At 30.4% G+C, this 17,333-nt stretch overlaps 1 protein-coding gene and 1 long non-coding RNA gene across 3 annotated transcripts in view; one reads left to right on the top strand and one right to left on the bottom strand.

Moving 5' to 3' along the window:
- LOC102609285 (probable disease resistance protein At4g27220) overlaps positions 1-17,333 on the bottom strand; it is an 86,018-nt gene that overhangs the window by 61,933 nt on the left and 6,752 nt on the right. The window lies entirely within an intron of this gene.
- Positions 6,519-17,333, top strand: part of LOC112497494 (uncharacterized) — a 30,067-nt gene continuing 19,252 nt past the window's right edge. The window contains exons 1-3 of the long non-coding RNA XR_008055328.1: positions 6,519-6,821; positions 6,899-6,977; positions 7,272-7,708. This is a non-coding gene — a long non-coding RNA (uncharacterized LOC112497494). The remainder of the gene's footprint in view (positions 6,822-6,898; positions 6,978-7,271; positions 7,709-17,333) is intronic.

The raw sequence follows: 17,333 nt of genomic DNA on the forward strand, positions 1-17,333 counted from the left end.
TTAAATTTATTATTAATTATATTAAATTATTATTTTTATATTAATTATTTTTATATAAATATAATATGATATAATAAAATAATATGATAGTATAATTTACTTTTATGTTTTTATTTATTATAATAAAAATAAAAATATAATTAAAATCTATTCAATGCTCAATTAAGGTAAAATAATAGTAATAACAATAGTATTACTTAAAAAAAATCTACAAAGTTTAATGATGATGATGATGTGGACGACATTAATAATAACATAACAATTAAAATAATAAAACTAATAAATTTTAATAATATTAATATTAATAAAATAATAATAACAATAATTAACATTAATTAAAATAATAAAGTTAATATATTTTAATAATAGTAATAAAATTAATATTAATGACAGTAATAAAATTAAAAAATAATAATAATGACTTAATTAAAATAATCATAACAATTAAATTAATAAATTTTAATAATAATATTATTATTATTAATATTATAATAATGACATTAATAAATAATACTAATAATAACATTCAAATTTTTTTTAAAGCTATTTTATCCCAAAAAAGGGGACTTATATATAAAATTTTGTAAATTCTAGTGTCTATTCAATTTTTTCATAAAACATAAGATAGTGGTGTAATTAATAAAAAAAAAAGACAAAATGGTTTGCCGCAACCGTTGCAATCTGACAATATCTTCGCCAAAATTTTGAGACATGCGCTCCTTATTCCACAGCGTCAACGACACTCCAGTCAAATGCTGCCATCATTATCGAACAGTCGACATCCAACACGTGCACCAAGATTCCAAGAAGTTGCATGGCTATCGACTTTTAGATGCTAAGCCTCATTGTGTTGATGATACACAAAACAGAGCGGTCAAGGTAATTGCCAAAACTCAGAACTAAACAGTAGCTGAGTCAGAAAATCAAACGCCAGTACCGGTAAAATGACCGATAAAAATATAAGGAAATAAAAATTTTTGCTTTTTTAATCTTATTACTATTTCTCCTTGCACCTCTAAATAAACCAAAGCTTTAAAAGAAATCAGCCAAATCACGAAGATTGAAGAGTAAATCTATGGTTTTAAATTTTTATTTTATTTTTTTAGATAATAGATATTATTTTGATGAATTTTTTAATATTAGAATAATGTTAGAAATTCTAATAGTAGAATTCTAACTTGAAACCCAATTGATATGTGTCATTTTTTCATTGGATAATGAATTTCATCATTAGTAAAATTAATATTTGGATCATCTAATAAATGACTACCATATCAATTGGGATTCAATTATTAGGATCCTTAAAATTGCTCTTAGTATTATATTGGGCATCTTAGCTAAATCAAATTAAAAATCAAATTAGATTTTAGGCTTTATTCAACATCTCTTTTTTTTTTTTTGGTCTCTTTGAAGTGAACGAAATAAAAATATAACAGGGTCAACGACTGGGCAATTGATAGTCAAGTAGAAGCAAATCAAGGCTAAATGGGAAAGAGAAATGATATTAGTGCAAAACAAGGAGAAAAATAGTGTAACAAAAGAGAATTAAAGTGCTTTTGAGATCAGAAATTGAAACAAGAAAAGGGTCGCTTGATCCAATGAAAATGCAAAGAGCTGACGCCAAAAGGGAACAAAGTTAAATAAGAAAACAGCTAGCTCTAGCAGCGACCACAATAAACAGAAACTTTGAGATGGATTTACAATATTTATCCCTAAAGTGTAAGCAAATCCGAGATGACAGCGTGTGGTTGTCATACGTGCTTTTTAGTTTCCGGATGACATGGCGTACACTTCTTCTGTAAACCCAACACGACATGTCGTACTCTTTATTTTGAGATTGTATTTCAAACTCTTCATGTTATGAATGAAAGATAAACTACAATCATCAAAATATTTAGGTGGCGTTTGTTTTTTAACTTAATGACTTAAAGTGACTTAACTTAATTAATTAAGTTAATTAGAGGTGTTTGTTTTTATAACTTAATGAGACTTTTTAGATAATTTTGACTTAATAAAATAAGCCAATTTTTTTGGCTTTTTACTTAATGAAAAAATTTGAATTAAGTCAATTACTTACTAATGTCAAAAATCTCCATGTTTTATAATTTATTTTTCATGTCTATCCCAAAACTCACCCACAGACATTTACCCCACATAAAAATATCCCTATTTTTTCTTTCTTATATTATATACGATAAAATTTGAAATTTATGGTATTTTATATATTAAAATTTCAAAATAATTATGTATTCACTTGAATATAGTTTTACTTATAAATGTTAAAATATTGTGATATTTAATATATTATTTATTTGACATTCAAATTTAATAAGGATACAAATGTAAAAGTACATATTTTTAGCTTTTTCAGTTGAAAAAAACAAACAACTTAATACTTATTTTTCGAGATTCAGATGAAAAAATAAATATATTATTCAGATTCAGAAATTTAAATCTATTCAGAATTCAGACTAATTCAGGTCTATTCAGATTTCAGACAAAAAAACAAACGTCACCTTAGTGTTTATTTGGTAATGTAACGTCATAGTTGTTGTGAATTGAAATTATTTCTGTAAGATAAAAGGATTTGGGTCATCATTTGTTATTCTCTAGCAATATTGTCTGGCCGTGACTATTTGTTAAATATTAAAAAAAATAAATTTATATTTATTAAGTATAAAAAATAAATAAACAAACAAAAATAAAAGGAAATGTTTATACATTACATAAAATAATAAGAACAATATCAATATTTCACACTCTATAATTGAGTGATGTGTTATCCAACTGCCATACATTAGTTCTAAACAGAGACTTAAATAATAAAGTCCAAAGTTATTGTGATGATGACTTATAATCACCAAACTTGACATACGGGTAATCATGCATTATAAGGCACTGATTTCTTCCGATCGGAACCTTATTTTTCATTTACAAATAAACAAATGATGTGACTTCACGGTTGGTGGGGTCCTTTGTGTCATTTGGGCATTTCACTAAATGATTGATTGTAGCAGGAAGATTCCTAGAAGTTGCCATTTGCCAATGCTACTAACATTTTCAAACTTGGAAAACCCTTCAATCAATCTTTTAGTGGTAGGCTCTGGTAGCTTGGATTGATTATGACATATGATTATTTGATAATAAAGCTAGAGGATGTATTAATATAAAATTTGTTTATTGGTGTTGAAGTTAATTATCTCATTAATAATAGTATAAAAAGTTAATTACTAAGAAACACATAGCAGTATTCTGAGATATAATTTTATATCATAACTTTGTAAGTGTATACTTACTCATCAAACTAATAAAATTATTTAAAAATTTCAGTTGGAAAAAATAAATTATATTATTTTCATTTCAAATAATCTATAAGTTAACTCAAAACATAATCAAGCTGAGAATTAAAATAATGCTACTGTATGAGAGGATTTTTTTTTTCTCGAAGTTTCACTAGGAAATTATTGATACATAGCTTTATTCGGATCATCTCAATTCAAACGACAAATAATTGAAAGACTAAGCTAAATAGACCAGCCAACAACTTTGTACAAGAGAGTTCAAAAATTAAGGTCATGGTATTAAGGTGTTCTATCTTGAAAAGTATAGCGTAGTAATAAAATAAAAACTAATAGTCTTTGGTAAGATATGATATTTAAATAATAATTTTCACAAAAATACAAAGAATATTTATAAAGTACTTCTATAGTGAGGAGACCCTCACTTTGTTAAAGTGAAAATATCAATAATATATAAAAGACATATTTTAACACATTAAAAATTATTTTTTTATCTATTGGTTTATTGAAATATGTGTTATTTAGTTTGTTAGTGATATCATTACTTTGTTAAAATGAGAATGTCGTTACTAGAGAATCATTATATATACATCTATAAAGTGCTTCTGTCCAAGACCTAGACTTTATTAAAATTTAAGAAAGCAAATATATTTTATATGGTATAATAGTGTAATAACATCACACTATTATATCATATAGAGTAATAGTTTTTCAAACTTTAATAAAGTTCAAGATTATAGAATGAATGATTTTTATATATTATAAAAAAATTTTATCATAAATGGACGACAAAATTAACATATTTTCAAATTATAATAAGTATTTATCAAATAATTTAACATTGCAATTTCTCCTAACTAGTATAGTAAATAATACGACCTAGGAGATACATTCAAAGCATTTCATAAGTTAGTTGTTAATGATAAATGATATATGCAGCTCCAATCATCATTGTACGGTGAGTAATTTCCAGTTATAAATAGATATTACTCCCTTCCCAGCAATTTTTGATGACTTAATTTAGTGGGATCAAAATCAACATTGAATTTTTGACCAGCTGCCAACAACTTGTGAGCAGTTCACAGTGGGTACTGCACATGATGCCTGTTTCTCCTTTTGCATCTATTTTTGTTGTTAACATTAATTTCAATAGCAGCTCGTTAATCCCAATTGTTGATTTGGGACTAGATAAGAATTTATCTTGGAACTCCAATTCTCCCAATTATTTTAGTTGACAATGTGTTTAACATTATTTTTTTAACATTATTAATTGCATATTATTTAATTATCAGTATATGATATTCTTTAATTTTCTAATTTTATAGGATTAGACACAAAATTGATTATGCCTTTTGAAATTTAAGGGTTATGTCAATTGAATAGAAAACTTGGAGGTAAACTTGTGGATGTTTTTGTTGATTATCAATTTATGCATGAATTTTTGTACGTTTACTTTGGTTTATAATTATTACTTTTAAACATTTTTATTGGTTTGATTTAGGGTCAATTTGGTAATCCTGTAGCTTTTAAAATAATTACAATTAGCTATGCTGTAGAAATTGATCAATCGTCAAGAGAATCAGCTGAACATTTAGTAAAATTTATTTTTAAAAGTACTTTTAGTTTTAAAAGCGTTGTTTGAATAAAACTATTACACTAAAAATTAAATGTATTGCCCACTTGGGTAAATAAAGCTATATATTACAACTGTTACACTAAAAATTAAATGTATCTTAAACCCAAACTTCTTCTTCTTCTTTTTGACTAACAAAATTAAAAACAATAGTGAACACATTCTTTAATAAACAATAAGTAATAAATAAAATCGTGTTAAATTGCTTAAAAACTTTCTTTCACGGTTTGCTAAATATTTTTATTAGTATTTTAAATAAATAAAAATAGTTGATTTAATTTTTTTAAATAAACTTATTAGGTTCATGTAAAGATGTTTTTGTTATTTTAAAAAGTGTAGAAAGTACTCCTAAAAAAAGCGTAGAAAGTAAAACTTTATTTTTTAAATTTATCAGCTGAGTGCATAAATAATTGAGTGTTCATAATGATTTTTAAAGTATAGATAGTCGGACCCTAATTTAATATATGCAAATTTTGCTATTATGTTAATGAGAATTAAAAAGATAATTAAGGGAGGCAATCGAGACATTCAGGATAGTTAGGATGGGACATGATTGTGAGTGGTTAGATATTGGTCCTAATTTTGATCACAAATATATAAACAGGACGAGTTTATCTCTACTTACATTCCATTTGATAATTAAGATGAGAGTGGAATTGTCAAATCCCAAATAATCCCGGATCACTGCCACCAAGGGTACTCTCACTAATAATATCTAAAGAAAAATCTACATCTATTTCATACTTTTTTTTTAATGGAAAGAGCCCTCATGGGGCTTGAAATGGTATCCTAAATAATATTCAGAATATCAGGTCATGATTGGGTTTGTGACAAACAAATATTACATAGTTGGGATACGTAGTTATAGTGTCCCAATTTATGTAGTATCTATCATTTAGTGCACATATAAAATATTAATCAGCTTAATTAATTTATAAAATTTAAATCTAATTAATAAGTGATACATAAATGCCAAGTGCAATATTGTATATGCAAATCATGTTTGTGGATCATTACAAAACTGGCTCTTGAAAACAAGCAAGAAAGCTTAATTAAGAACTTAAAACAAAAAGAATTAGATTGAGAATAGTCGAGCCTTATTTTTTCAAGAATGGAGCTTATAAATCTTCAAGTACCAACATACGCTTGGCCCAATTGTTGTTACTAAAATTTCAATATACATATATAAGTATGATATAGCAAAAATTTGATCGTACATATGTCGGAATATACTAGTTCATGGGTGCATTTGATTATTGTTTCCATAAATTTGAACCAGGAAGGACGACACGATAAAATTTGATTTTATGGTATGGTTGATTTCATATCTCATGCACTCATTTTTTAAGATAATCAAATTTTCTCTGGCATCTTTTGCAACTATCGAAATATCAATTATGATCAATCAAAACGATTTAAAAACCTTTCAACGAGACATATGTCTAATACAATATTGTGAAAATTACACTAAAAATTTAATTTATTATATATTATTATCCAACTAGCACACAAAAATGATTTCGTACAAATCTAAAATATTGAGCAATTTTCAAATAGAATTTACCATGTACTACAAGAAAAGAGGGTATATGTGACCCCTAATATGAATGCAAAAGCAGCCATTACGCATATCACTAACTTCTAAATCATACTTAACTCCGAGTTGCTTTTGTTACCCTTTATGTGACGGCCACACTGCTGTCACATATGTTACGAACCGCGTGACGGCGAAGAGCCGTTCGGTATACTAATATTTTAGAATTTTAAATTTATTTCCAGTTAGAAAACTATTCGCTGGACTCCGTGGCCTAAACGTAACTGGTTGCCAGCGAACGGCGTAAAACGCCGGCCATCTTCTTCTTCATCGTATTCTCCCTTCATCTTTTGAGGTAAGCTTGTGATTATAGTTTCTTCTCATACTTAGCTTGCAATTATAGATTTTGATTTTTTTTATTTCGTATTGTAGCCGTTATTGTCAATTTTTGTCCCGCCAGCAATATTTTTTTATTCCTACAAGTTGAAGCCCCTGTGTTCTTGTTCCATTGGTGAGTTTGCTCACTCAAATTAATTTTGTTCTGCGGAATTTACAAAGTTCAAATGGATTCATTTGAATTACTATTGAATTTAGCTTTAATTTCAATATCCATTCTAATGTTTTGCTATTAGATTTACTTTAATTTTATGTTTAAAGCTTCTACAATGAATAGCGGAGCTTGGGTTTTAGTTTCATTTTCTAGATAACTTGTTTTAGTTTATCTTGTACCAAGTGCTTGTTATATTGTCTGATAAGTTATATACATTGCTGATTCTATATTAATAATGTTATGTTCTATTTTCAGAAATTATAATACAAAAGCTTTTACAATGGCGTGCATCTACAAACTGAATTGACTTGTAGAATAAGAGCTTGGAGTAAATGAAAGTTCATATTGTGTAAGAGCATGTAGATGTAAAGCATCATTACCATATCTACAAAGTGCTTTCATTCTGTTCAGATACTCTTCTTGAACTTTGAAAGGTGTCTCGTTCAAGTCCTAGCTATAACTACTAGCTTTGATTAATTAAGTTCCAATACTAGCTGAAACAGATTTATTTATAGAATTAATTGTGTATATACTAATTATATTGAAAGTATATGAAACTTTTTTTTTTTAACATGAATGACTTCTAAATGACTTAAAAACCTAAAGGATGCGCGAAATAATGCTCATTTCACTTGAATGAGCCTATTAATACTTTTATGTCTATGATTGTCAATATTGGCTTAAGCATTTCAGTTAAGTGGTTTACCTAACAGAGAAAAAAATTTAATAGAAAACTTCAGAGTTCTAACAGAAATATAGTTCACCATGCAGATTTAGTTATTTTACGGTATACAAATCAAGTTGTCCTAATCTCAATGTCCTATCACCGATTTTATTTTATATAGTCATTAATTTTTGCCTTGGTTTTTTGTGTTTATGGGTATGAAATAGTGGGATTTGGTGTACCTTAGCATCTTTTGAAAATTCTCTTTCAGTGTGGCCAACAGAAATATACATATAATCAAGTTTCTTAATCGTGTATATTAGTTTTGGGTATGAATGTTCCTATTCTAGTTCTAGGCAAAGCTTCTTCGTTTTGGTCTTCAGATTTCCAGTAGGTTAAGTTAATCAACTATCATAACTGGCTTAACTAGTTATTGTCTGCCTTGGCCCCATTACCCAGGCCATTATATTGCATAGCATAAGGAATAGTGATTAGGTGATTATTAGTGATTTCTTGAGCTTATTATTGACCAAACAAACATATTCGCCTTTGCCCACAACTTAGTTTGATTAGTTTTAGACCACAAAGAGCCTTGATCTATTCATTGGCTATATTATTTTTATTTGGTTTTTCTTTCAACAATATTGTTGATTTCTTATAAAAATATTCATTGGTTTTTAAACACCTAATCATTGGCTATATGAAGCAAATTAAAACTGAGGCTTTGGATCAATTTCTTCTAACAAGATACAAATGAGCATAACCTTTCTCCTCTAAGTAAATTTTTTTAATATCCTTGATTTGTAAGGATCTGGAGGCCTGAAATCCTCTAGATTTTTTTTAACACTGTCAATGTTCTTTTTATTCTGAAAAGGAAATAAAAGGTTTTATCTTTCATACCCTAATAGTAAGCTGGCCTTGTCTTAACATAGCTTCTTGAGGATTTGCAAGATTCATAGCTCCCCCCACCCCCCCCCCCCCAAAAAAAAAGAAGAAAAAAAAAAAAAAGGAAGATTTTGCAAGATTCACCACCAGTTTTTTTTTTTAATTTATTAATTGTGTACGTACTAGTTATATGTTGAAAGAATAGGCAGAAGTATTTCAACATGAATGACTTAAAACTTATTGCTCAGTAAACATAATCTGCATCAGTGCGAAAATGTATTTATCGTTTGTACTTTTTATGGTTTTGCTTAAGAAATGATATGTGAAATGATGCTACATTGTATCAGGAATAAATTGAAGAGATTTATGATATTTATGTGTTATTCAAATTTCAGATTCAATTTTAAACTTTTCATACGTGCATTGAAAGCTTAGACTTGTTTAAGAAATTATTAATAGACACATGTTTTATTAGTGTCATCTTTGGATGATAGTGAGGATCATATGTCTATTAATAATTCTTGAATTGTCCAGTCTTGGACAGTTTGGGAATGCATGGTTCTCTCTGGTAGCTAGTAGCTGAAGGTTTTTTCCCACGTAAAAATGGGTTTTTCGGTAGCTGTTCCTCGTGTTCTCTGGGTACGTACTAGGTGAATGGGTGTCATGTGTTGTTTTGGCATAACGCATAAACACTTATATGGCTATCTCGTGAGCTTGGAGAATTATAGGGAGATGGTGCTGAAATTTTTATAAACGTAGAAGAAAACTTTAGGTACTTGAAATTGAAGAAACTTATGCATTCTTGAGTGGGATATGTAGGATTTATCACTTACCTTTGGTAAATATGAAGGGAATGTTGACTCCTTGAAATATGCCCAAACCCATGGAGTATCTAAATAAGTCTGAAAACCAAACACTGTTACCTACTAGACTACAAAGCAGAAAAAATTTCTTGACTTGCTCACCTTTTAAATAATTGAAACTCAGCTCAATACTTGAATAAGTCTCTGCGGGCACACCTTCGAAGTTTACCATTGAAGGCGTTCGGAGCTCTCGCAAGGCATTCTTCCATTCACGGAGACTTGTTTCTCAGTGCCCTCGCTACAGTAGTCAACGCAATTGGCAAACCTCCACATGCCTTAGCTACATTAATTGCTGTGGACTTGAACTTACAATTTTCAACATCATCACCATTCATTATCTTAAACAATCTCCAGGCTTCTTGTTCAGTTAGATTGCCAATCAAAAAGTTATCTTTGGAGCCCATACTTAAAAGCACATTATTATCTCTTGCTGTCAGCAACAGTCTACATACTTTATGATTATTGCCAAAAGGAATTCCAACCGTCTCCAATTCAAGATGTTTCCAGATATTATCTAGAATCACAAGAATCTTATTCTCACTCTTCAATCGTTCATACAGCTTGCTAGCTCTTCTATATTCAGCTTCATCGGACAACTCCAGACCTAACTTCTCTGCAATTTCCCCTTGAATCTTTTTTACCTCTGGAGTTTATGAAACCTCTGATAAAACCACCCGATAAAACAGCTTCTTTTCCCTGGCTTGCCTAGCAAACTCCTTCACCAGTGTGGTCTTTCTAATGCCGCCTATGCCGTACACCCCAATAATGCTGACATTCGCCTCCGTCAATGCATTTTTTATAGACTGCAAAGTAGAAAGTCTTGATTCGAAGGCCTCCTAACCATTGCTAGACTTAAGCCATATCTGATCCCGAATGGTACGGTGGGAAACAGTATCAAACTTCTTAACTTCTTCTCCAAGTTCAATAATGGCCTTCACCTACGTCTCTGCTTTCTTGCTAAGCTGATAGCGACTCTTCCAAATAGGACTCAAGCCCTTGACACAGCGCTTATTCGTTGACTCCTCATCTTCAATGAATTTGGCTGCCCGGTCAATGATGCCGTTCGCACTTCGCACTAACCAGCCACTTTTCAGCCTTCTCTTCAATCTCTTCCCCTTTTTCTTTCGCCTCTGAAACCCTGCGCTGAATGCTCGTACGTTCAACCTTTAACTTCTCCATTTCCGCCTTGATATTCTCAAAGTTGGCATTGTAGTTCCGCTTTCGCAAATAAACAAGTTGGCGTGCAGTTGGAGGAGCCAAGCATTTTACAAGTTCCAAGACGATAGTCACAATGATTTCCAGCATCTCGAAGCCTGACAAAAACGTAGAAGCGAAGAAGGCCAAAGGAAAGTAAAAACAAAGAGACAGCGATAGGACAAGCAATTGTGTTTTTCAGATGAGATGAAGGAAACAAGAAAAGGTTTCTATCACGACGTAAAGAGCTAAAAGAGCTGATGGGTACAGAATAAGAAATGAGACTGAGGAGTGAGCAAAGCTAAATAATAACAGAACAAGAACAATGACGAATAGAAGAAACAGTAGCAAAGAGCCGTTTAGATGATTAGAATGAAACTAAGCGACTGGAAAGAGTGGATGGTAGACTAAAGAGAAAGTGATTGATTATTTTAGGAGGCCAATTAACGTAATGACAGATCCGGTTTCGATGTTTGTAATTTGAGTATGAGGTAAATCGATTCTTTGTCGAGCCAGTCAAATACAAAGGCAAATTAGTAAAACACGAGCCAGCAACTTTTACTCACACAAAAGCCAATAATATATTGAGATCACGCAACATTGCAATAAAGTTATCATCAAGTTGTAGCCTTCTTATTCAATCAATTATAGCATTATCTCTAGCTCTGTATTTTTCAAAAAAAAAATTATTCAAAAGATGTCTGTCATTAATTTTTCAATGATAAAATTATAATTTTTTTTAATATATATAACGTAAAATTTTAAAAGAATCAGACATGCATTAGGGTAAAAATAAAAAAATATGGAGGTAGCTTTTAACTAGGTAATTGGCTCAACTATGGATCAGTGTGAGATCACTATTTTTCTTATTAAAAAAAAATTCCAGCCAAACAATTGTCGCAAAATTTTAATAAAAATTACAAAAAAAAGACAATATTTTCTATAATCATAGCAATAATTTATATTTTGAATACCTATAAATAAACCACTTAGAAAGCTATCGAAACACGAGATCCTATTGTTAGTAAAATCATTTTTCAAGCAAATGCAGTGACAGATCTGGTTTTGATCCTCGTGACTTTTGGGTGTAAGTACGGGTGAACGACTCTCTAGTCCAGGACAACTTGCGCGTGACATTTTAGTATTAAGCAAACAGAACTTTTTTTAATTAAATTAATCTCAAAGTGATAGGCTTCTCTTGAATCATGTAATGTTGTCGTTTTTAAAGACTTGACATTTTGGGTAATCTGAATTAACAATGCACATCACTTGTTTGTCACAATGTCCACATAAATAATTAAAAAAAAAAGTTATTTTCATTCTTTCTTTTTAGGTATCCTAATTCCTTTTACAGTTTGATTCCTCTTTTCCTGAATTTCAGACAGCGCACCCACATCTTTTGACCATGTGCACCTCCCCCTATTTCTATTAAAAAATCAACTAATCTAACTGTTTAGGCTGTTATAAATTTAAAAGACTATACTACCCCTATTTTGAATTAATTGGGTATATAAGTACTAAAATATCCTTACAACTAATAAAATTTAAATCAAAAAGTAAAAATTTATTATAATATTTTTAAAATTATATGGAAACGATTTTTTTCCGGATTACGAACCCAAGATTATAAACCTAGTAAATTACAAAATCAGAGGCAAAGCATTATTCCAATGTGAAAGAAAAAAATCAAACACACATTCATCAGTACATTACAAAATAAGTCCAATAATCCCACCAAAACAAATAAAACCCAATAGAAAGAAACCCTAAACTAATGATACCAAAATCCCTGAGAGCAAATTTCATTGTAAAATTCTATTACAAAATAAATTCATACTAAGAAAATTCGATAAAAAGAAACCCAATAATCAAAAATCTTAAAAAACTAAAGATATCAAACCCAAAATTCAATTATAGAGGCGGTGAAGGAAAAAGGGTTTTTTTTTTAATTATATATATTATTTTAATCTTGTGTTAATTACCATTCTACCCTTCTTTCCGTTAACATTAGATTTGAAAGAAATGAGGGTGGTGAACATGGTCGGAAGATTGGGGGGCACAATGCAAAATGTCGAAACAATTGGGGCTAACGCTAAATTACACATTATTTAAATTAAATTATCCTAATTGTATTTGACTGTGACTGTGACCGGAACCGTTACAATCACTTAGTATTTTTATTAATTAATTAACAATTAGTTTCATCATTAGACGGTACTATGATGTTTTGTCACTATGTTTGTTACCATCTCTCAAAAAAAAAAAATTACTTTTACATGTCGAATTGTGTAACAACGATTTAATGAAAAATAAAAAAACAGCACGACATCTCGTGGCTTAACTTGGTAATCATGAATATCCCTTATTTTCAAATATATATATAGACCTCTTTTTGTATTTAAAAATAGTTACATAGATCCTGAATTTGTGTGTCCGTGGATAAATTTTCATGATCATTTTTTAAAATAAGGGATTTTTGTGACTATTTTGTCACGTCCTAGGATGCCGCCGTTCTTGTCACCAAAAATTATTCTCATAAGAGTAATGATTAATTGGACGTCAGCAATGAGGGCATGTAATGAAAAAATTTTGTTTTGCATGGGATCCAATAATTTTAATTACCATGGTGGTGAAAGATCCAGCTGCAAAATCAACTGATTTTAGAATTCTGTTGAAAATTCTTTAAATGATCACTATATCTCTAGTTCGATTATATCCTTAAGCTCATTGATTTTGTTACTTATTTTCTAGTACTTATATTTAGGCATTGAAATTGGATTGCATAGACTAAGACGATTACTTGAGCTGAAAATTTTTCAAGTATGGCGAAGGGGAAAGTGAGAGAGCCGCTGCTGAAGAAGAAATATTATGAGAACTGCTCAGGCTGTAAGGTTGATAAGCTTAAAGAGTCGGAACGAGGCTTACCAATTCGCAAGCTTTTTATTATTTGGATTGTTGTGCTTGCAACTGGTAAAATTTTCAACTTCAACTCTATATAATGATTTTTGAGAGAACCATTTACAATGATTTTTGCCTATTGTGCTCTTCTAGTTTTGTCCTTAATTCTTTGGTGATTTTTTTTTTTTTTCAGTTCTGCCGGTCGCATCTCTCTTTCCCTTCCTTTATTTTATGGTGAGTGGACTGTTGTTGCCTTCAGCAGAGTAGTTACTAGTGAGAAAATTTATATTTTTCCATCATGCTTGCTGATTTCCTTAGAAATATAAGAAAAGACAAGTTTTATCTGTCAAACAATTCATTGCTTTTTCACAGCAGTATGTTATGATTTCTTTTCAGATTAGGGATTTTCACATTGCAAAAAGGGAGTAAGATATTGGATTCTATGCTGGTTACGTGGGTGAGTTATTTTATGTATTTTTATTGTGTTTAATAAATGACACATGGTATGGAGTCCTTTTTTGGTACAAATGTGCAGACTCGAGCCTTTACAACTCTGTAAAAACATTCTATTGAGGGCTTTACAACACTGTAAAGGCACTGTACAAGGGTTTTACACTGCAGACTTGCGCCTTTATACAGTAAAGGGCCAAGTCTATGCTTTAAAAAGTACAGATGTTCGCACCTCGAAATAATTAACATATATGTATGTAACATTTCAAATTCCTCAAGAAGCCATCCTGACAAACCTCTTAATACCTTGATGAAATTGAAGGGTCTTCATACATGCTTGGCAGAGCTTTAACATCTGTTTTGTGGGGAATGGTGGCTGACCGCTGCGGTCGAAAGCCTGTAATAATAATAGGATGCATCACAGTGTTATTGACTTCTATTTTCATATGATCAAGCTTGAAATTGATGATACTTCGGCAATTTCTGGATTTCTTGTCTGTCTTAAAATGCTCACAGGGTTATTTTTAGCACTCTCTTTGGGTTTAGTGTGAATTTCTGGATGGCCATAGCTACAAGGTTTCTCCTTGGGGCTTTGAATGGTTTACTTGGACCAATAAAGGCGTTGATTGGGGGTATTTGTTGATAATTCCAATTTAGTTCCTGCAAATATTTGTGCTCAAACTTCTCTTACACCACGAGGCATATGCATGTGAAATATTGGGCGATCAGCACCAAACTTATTACGAAACTAAAAATGTTACTTGTTTTCTGTACTTGCTTTCGCATGCATCACCCCCACAAAACTGCTTGACGATTGTCCTCATTTTGAACTTACTATAGGTTTCATTCTCCTTGTTTTTCAACTTACTCTGTACCCTCACGTCGAGAGGATTATTGGGCCAATAATCATAACACGAATTGCAGGGGGTAATATTTTGAACACCTCATGCGGCATTTGGACCATTTGATAGTTTGTTTCAAACATATCTGTTTATAAAATACTTTTCTTCATGGTTTTGGTCCCATAACTTTCTATGTATGTACAGGTTTTATCGATACCGCTTTTGACAAGTTACACTTACATAGCAATGCTATCTGGGTTCAGCCTTGCCTTTTTGATAAACTGTGCTTCTGTGATGAAGAATGTTTTATCTGTAAGTGGATATCCTAATCATTGATCCATATACTAAGGTTATATTTAGGGATGGCAATGGGGAGGGGAGGGGACCGATCTCCCCGTACCCGTCCCCAATATTTTGCGTATGTCCCCGTCCCCTCCCCGTCCCCGTCAGAATTACTTGAGAGAATCCTCATTCTCTCCCCGAATAATAACAGGGGATTCCCGAGGGTCCCCGATTCCCGAATAACTAATATTTTTTTTTTCGATTTTGAGTTAATCATATTAAAATAAAAAACTCAAATAAAAGTAAAGTTCGAAATATATCTTACATTAATATCTATTACAAAAGTCACATACATTAAATTAGTAAGTAACGCAACATGCAAGGGATACAAACTTCTTTTACAAACTATCATGAACAAATTAATAGTCTAATACAAAATTGTTACAAATAAAATCGAATTTAGATTCAAAACTAACTTTTTCAATGGTGGCGTAGGCACTTTATAAATGTGGACTATTCCCTTTACAACACAATAGTTAAATCGGAGCAAATGAAAAGTAAATATTAGATTAGATTAAATTAGATATTAAAATTGTGATTCATTGTGGGTAATTATAACATCTAAAAATAAATAAAAAATAGATTTAAGTTTAAAATATTTAAAGAATATTAAAATTAAAAAAATGTTTGGCTATTAGAATCTACTCGGTCTTTTTAATGTCCTAAATAAAAATTTAGGACTTTAATTAGTTAATTAGGCCTAAAAGTTTAATAATATAAATATTTTGATATTTTTTATTTTTACCAATATTTATAATTTTATAATTTAAATTTTATTATTTATTTACTAGTAATTTTAAAAAATTAAAATAGGGAAATGGGTAGGGGATGGGGATTCCACCTCATCCCCGTCCCCTCCCCGAATGAGAAATTGGGTAAAAAAATTTCCCCGTCCCCTCCCCGAATAAAAAATTGGGTATGAAATTATCCCCATACCCTCCCCGAATGGGAAAAATCCCCGAGGGTACCCGTCCCCGTGGGGATTTTTGCCATCCCTAGTTATATTATCCATCAGCAAGTATGTATAAAATTATTTTGTCTTTTTTATTAGAATTGTTGTAATTCTTTTTTACTTTTCCTGAATTGTAGCATCAGGTGTCTATAATAACTGGATTGTTCCTTCTGCAAAACAGAGCAGTGGTAAATATATTTTCTTTTGTTTGTTTAGTACATTTCCATGCTTTCAGCTTTTTCAAATTTTGTATGTGCCAAAGTTTAAATTAATTGGTTGGTTTATGGTATAATAAGAGGTATGATAATTTACTAATGAAATTTCTCACTAGTTTGTGAATTACTTGGTGCTAATTAGCTTAGTTAACTGCTTAAACTAAAGTGCAGGTAACCAGATGATTTTTTTCATTCTGAATTCGGTGGAGGCACTTGGAGTAATATTGACATTCAAACCGTTTCTAACTCAACGTGCCCCGTGAGTGGAGAAAAGATGCATCTGTTGAAATATTCAAATATATGTCAAGCAAATTAAAGCTTTCAAAATCTTTCAACAATTTGATTGTTTGATGTGGTTGCCACTTGCCATATTTTGTGTTACTTTTCTAAAGGCTTAAATATGAAAATGGTTGTTGGTGCTCACGCCAATTGATTGCTGGTAACATTAATTGTGCAGTACCTGTCAGAACTACCACAATTTATCTTCACAATGATGCTAGCTAGAAAGAAAATTTCATGTTAAGTAAAATATTGAAGCCATAAAGAGTCTTATTCCAGAGCCTTATTAAGTACTAAGTTTTCTGCCATGCTTTCAAAGTTTAAAAATTCGAAGCTTGGGGATTCTGTAACAATGGAGGATAAAAATTATATAAGAATATTATTTTGTACAATTTTCATACAACCAGACAGAAGCGAGCATAATTTTTTGATCATAACTCCGATCACAAGACCTTCAATGGTGTATAATATGCACATAAAGCTAGCTCAGAACCAGACATTAGAACTTATGATGAAAGGGAAACATAGATGTTGAGATTGAAAACATAGAGAAATTTTTTTAAAAAGTCTGAAATTTTATTAATAGAAGTTTGAATAACAAAATTAGGGTATTGGACCCTTTTTATACAAATTCTAAATATTATGTATTTATCAAAATAGGCAAACTTGAAATATTATTACATAATAACGTTCTCCTAACTGAAATAAGAAAAATAAAATAAATCATACTTAA

This window comes from Citrus sinensis, chromosome 5 (genome assembly GCF_022201045.2).
Source record: "Citrus sinensis cultivar Valencia sweet orange chromosome 5, DVS_A1.0, whole genome shotgun sequence".
Classification (NCBI taxonomy): domain Eukaryota; kingdom Viridiplantae; phylum Streptophyta; class Magnoliopsida; order Sapindales; family Rutaceae; genus Citrus; species Citrus sinensis.